The following is a 5545-nucleotide window of genomic DNA, read 5'->3' on the forward strand; positions in this document are numbered from 1 at the left end:
CATGCTGGCTATCCCTCAGGATGTTGCCCTCAGCCAGCTTGTCCAGAAGGGTCTCCTTGATAATTTTTTTGAGAATCTTACCAGGGATTGATGTGAAGCTGATTGGCTTGTAATTCCCGGGATCTACTTTCTGCCCTTTCTTGAAGATGGCTACCACATTGGCATTCTTCCAGCCTTCAGGTACTTCACCTGAGTGCCATGAATTTTTAAATATATAATGGTTGAGCTATGACACCTGCCAGCTCCTTCAGTACCCTAGGCTGTAGTCTGTCAGGACCAGCTGACTTGAAGGTGTCTAGCCTCTTGAGGTGATCCTTTACTAGATCAACACCGATGCTGTGTATAAATATGCCCTCACCCTCACCATCCCGTGTCTTGCTAGGCAGGGCGGTCCCATTAGACTGACGAAAGACTGACACAAAGTACCCATTAAGCAGGTTGGCCTTTTCCTGGGTGTCAATTATCAACTGTCTCGTTTGGTTCAGCAGGGGACCAATGTTACCCTTGCTTCTTTTTCAACTCCCTACATATCTGAAAAAGGACTTTTTGTTATCCTTGATATGTGAAGCCAGATGGAGCTCGGTTGCAGCCTTGGCTTTCCTGAACCACTCCCTGCAGGTATGGACCAGTGCTGAGTAATTCTCCTTGGAGGTAATTCCAACCTTCCATCCTTTATACATCTCTCTTTTGAGGTGTAGGAGGTCCTTGAGTTCCCTGCTGAGTCAAGAGGGTTGCTGTGGCCTTTTGCTACCCTTCCTCCGAGATGGGATGGCCATCCCTTGTGATGTCAGAATCTCTCCTTTGAGGAGCAACCACTCCTCTTGGACTCCTCTTCCAGTGGAGTCATGGTCCCTTAGGGCCTCAACAACAAGCCTCCTGAGCTTGTCAAAGCCAGATTTCCTGAAGTCAAGGACTTCAGTATTGCTGACTGACTTGCCAGCTTTGCAATGGATAGTAAAGGTGATCAGCTCGTGGTCACTATCACCAAGCTTTCCACTGATTCTTAGGTCACTGACTATGTCATCCCTTTTGGCCAGTACCAGGTCCAACAGCACTTTGCCTCTCATCAGCCCATAGACTGCTTTTAATTATATGTATTATCAGCAATGAATAAGTATTTCAAGGTTAAAAGAAGAGGTGATACTTTTTTCATCAAAATCTTAACCTTTGAACAAAAGTGGTTGACAATTTTAGATATGTTTTTTGCAGAACTTTTGTCCCAGCATTAATAAGCTCTGGCCAGTAGACAGACTTTGGGACTAGAAGACCTGAAAGATTACTAATAGGATATATAATTTCCTTTGCTGGCATTTGCAGCAGAGGTCAAGGACTGAATAAAAATAGAGACTAGACTGCACAGCCATTCTTACAAAAGATGTGAGTTCTTAACCTGAACTATGGTCAAACAGAAGGCTTCAGTTTCCAGGTGTAGATTCAGTTATTTTCACAAACTGCAAATTTATTGCAAACCTAGACTTTAAAATAGACATCCTGATGAAGTAAGGTGTTTCAGTAAAAAAATCCATGTTTCAGGATTAATAGTTTACTGTCATTTGCAAGTTTTGAATATTAAATAATCTTAGAATGCTTTGCTTAGAAGTTGGGTTTATTTGATTAGGCAAACAATAGATTTTCTCAGGAGTTATTTCTATTCTGGGTTTACATTTATAAAATACATTGGCAGAAGATACATTATCTTCATCAGTGCTTCATAGACTTTCCGCTACTTTCTGATTCTGAGTCTGTGCATGAAAAATGGGACTACGTCTGCTGTTATTTGAGTAATACAATATGTACTTTCATAGCACCCTTGGGGTTGTCAAGTTCCTGGGTTTTTGGTTGTAGCCATGTTGGTCTAACTCTAAGGACATAGGCAGGCAAGGTTCTTTGGGTAAATCTGATATCTTTTATTAGACCAACTGAGTAGTTCGAAAAAAGTTCTTTGCAAGCGTTCAGGCACAAATACCCTTCTTCAGCATAGAAAATCACTCCCTCTCCAATCTCTCAGTTTTAATCCTCGAAGGAAACTTACAAAACACCTTTGGCAGATGAGACTACAAACTTCACTTCATAAATCTACTGGATAAAAAAAAAATCATGGACTCAATATAGACATTGGATTTATGACACATTACAACCTGCCTGACATCTGATTCACCAGCTACTTGCCAGACCTGACCTTGTACCTTTTTATTTTTCCATGCTCCCTTTCCTCTCCTACCCCTCCTTTTCCAACCTTTGTCTTTCTAATTTCCAGCTATTTACTTTTTCACAGACTGCCTTTTTTCTACCTTGGAAAACTACTTCTGTAGAGTCTCCCTTACTTACTTTTGGCTTTTTTCCCTCCTCATCCTGCCTGCCCTCCCCCCCCCCCCCCCGCTTCCCTGCTCAATCTTTTATTTTCCTAATTTCCACCTATTTACATTCTTACTGACATCCTGTCACACTTTTAGCTTCTTTCATTCCTTGGAGTCTCAGAACAGCAGAGACTTCCTATGCCTGAAGAAGAGTGATTGTGCCCAAAAGCTTGCAAAGGACTTTTTTCCAACTACTCAGCTGGTGTAATAAAAGATATCCCATCTACCCAAAGAACCTTGCCTGCCTGGCGATTCTCAAAGGTCTTATTAAGCACATTATTTTTAAAACATGTACATGAAGAGAACAAATTATTAAGATTCAGGCATTATAAAGAGAAGGTCAATTTCTACAGAAAAAACAGCTAATAAAAATGAGATGGATTTTTGTGGTGTGGCTTGCTGTAGAAGTGTTCTTCTGGCCTTGGGCTCTATGTAGAGAAGTGCCCCCATTGCCATTTTTCAGCACAGGGACAATGAAACATGTGATGCTCCAGGCATTTTAATTAGAGCAGCTCCCAGAGCATGTGTATAAATGCCCTATGAACCTGATTTGCCCTACCTCAATTGCTTATAGGGGAACAAAATGACCTAGTGACAGTGACTCAGCTGGAACAACAAAGACTGCCCTGAGAGAGGTGGGAGCTACTGAAAGAGGACAGTAGGGGGCAACTGGCGCTAGACTGTTCTAAGTGGTGACAGATGACAGAACAAGGAGCAATGGTCTCATGTTGCAGCAAGGGAAGTTTAGATTAGATATTAGAAAAAAAATTCTCACTAGGAGGGTAGTAAAGCATTGGAACAGGTTACCCTGAGTGGTGGTGGAATCTCCATCCTTGGAGGTTTTTACGGCCCAGGTAGACAAAGCCTTGGTTGGGATGATATAGTTGGGAATGTCTCTACTTTGAGCAGGGGCTTGGACTAGGTGATCTCCTGAGGTCCCTTCCAACCCTCATTTTCTATGAATCTGTGATTCTAGCTGCCTGCATGGAGATTTGCAAAATGGCCTGGTGGTCTGCAGAAGAAGGAAAGCCCACTTCACTGCTTCCTAACAAAATGTGCTAAGTTCCTGCATATAACACATCATGCTTAATCTTTTAAAACAGGGCTGTCCCATTTTGGCATGGCCAGGGGCTGCAAGTGCAGCCACCCACTGGAGAAGTGGCCCCCCTCTCTCCCAGGCCCCAGGTTGCCTGCACTGCACAGGCTATGAAGGCGGCACAAGGCCCCTTTCCCCACCATGTAAGCTGTGTCAGCAACACAGCCCCTCTCCCACACCAGCACGTGGGCTGCACTAGTGGCATGAACCCTCCCACTCCTGGCACAGAGGCCGCACTGGTGGTGTACAGACCCCAGGCCCTTTCCCACCACATGGCAGTGGGAGAGGCTGCTTCTGGGGCCTGTTGGCCATGAGTTAACCTGCAGGCCACCAGCTGAACAACCCTAAAGATAAAATGTCAGTGTTATCAAAATTGAATGTTTTAATAGTCCCTGAACACATTTTCTCTGGAATTTTTACCGTATGGGAATGTTTGGGATTATGGCTTTTTTAAATCTAAGTGAAAGGCTTCAAAATGTCAGATTTTCTTACAGACCAAAGACTCTCTTTTGATTGGTTTTAATTAGAACTAATTAGAACAGTTTTTTTTTCCTGCCAAGCAAAGAGACTCAATTCAAGAGACTGATAGAAAACAACCAGTGAATTTTTGGAACCATGTAGTCAGAAATTCTGGGTAACTCCAAAATGGAAATCGCAGCTGCAGCAAGTGGCAAGACAGCAAAGTATGATCTCCCCTTCCACATGCCATGCTAATTTATTTCTAAGTGTATGTAAGCACCATATAAATGGTGAAATATGTAAAACATGTAATGGCCTGATTCTGCTTTCCATTACACTGATATAAACTTGCATGACAGGCAAATCCAGACCCGTTGTGTTTATTAATAAACTAGAATATTTATAGTGCTATATTTAATTCTGTTCTTGCTGAAGTCAACATTCTCAGGTTGAGGCACTGCCAACTGCTTTTAGAAATCCTTAATCTGCAAAGTACTATACAATATGAAATAATTCACAGAGTACTTAGATGTGTAAGAATTGATCCTGGTTTTTCACCTATGTTTATGAGAATTTTGGCAACTAACAACTGACAACAAATATTCAAATATGTCAGTTTACTTACTGTAAATTAAATTAATTCTGGAAAAAGTTGTTGATTAGAGATTTAAACTATTTTTATTTGATTACTGGATGATTTGGGCTACAAACAGACATTGCATTTGTACTGGAAGAAACTATTTTCTCCCCGGACAAAGTGTGATCATTCAGACATCCATGTCTGTTGTCACAGAGCAAATCCTAAAAAGGTTTGCAGGAGAAGTGCTAACAGTTGTCCCAGGACATTGCTAAATGCATTTGAATAGTTGTCCTGATATTGCATCATTAAATCAATGGCAGAAAAGAAGCAGTATATTTAGCCACTCACTAAACCTTGATTGGAAGAGCAATGTGTGTACATGCCAATCCTAGCACTTTTTTGTTCCTGGACAAACACATGCACAGCTGGTCTGGGATGGATGTAAAGACTGTTCCTAGCCCAGGGGCAGGAAATTATTTTGGATGGAGGGCCACTAACTGAGTTTTCAAGGGCCTTGTGAGCTGTCAAGGGCAGCAATTGTAGCCTGCCCCCTTGACAGGTGCCCTACCCCTGGTCACTATCTTGGGACTGGAAGTCCTGCCCCCTAACCTCTGACCTTTGCCACCAGAAGTCCCACCCAGAAGTACTCCTTTTGGGAAGGGGAACAGGAAAACAAAATTGATATAAAAAATCAAACATTGACAATAACATATTGTAATATTATTTTTAAAAGTATTTTTATTCTGATCTGTGTGTGTTTGTGTATATATATAGAGATGATTGCATAATAGCTCAAAGTGAGGTCTTACTCTTGTATATTGTAAGGGAGTGTGGAGGGGTGGGGGTATGGATGGGTGGGTATGTTTTTTGGGGGGGCTATGTATGTGTATGTATGTGGGGCAGGGTTTGTGGGTATGTATGGATGTGGGTGGTAGGTATGGGGGGAGTGTTTGTGGGTGTGTGGGGTTTGTGGGGTGTGTGAAGGGGGAGAGGAGGTCTAAGTTGTTGAAGATGGTCCATCCTGGCACTGTGTACATCTGGTCAGGGTGGATC

Source organism: Gavialis gangeticus, unplaced genomic scaffold (genome assembly GCF_001723915.1).
Source record: "Gavialis gangeticus isolate Ggan-Ray unplaced genomic scaffold, GavGan_comp1, whole genome shotgun sequence".
NCBI lineage: Eukaryota > Metazoa > Chordata > Crocodylia > Gavialidae > Gavialis > Gavialis gangeticus.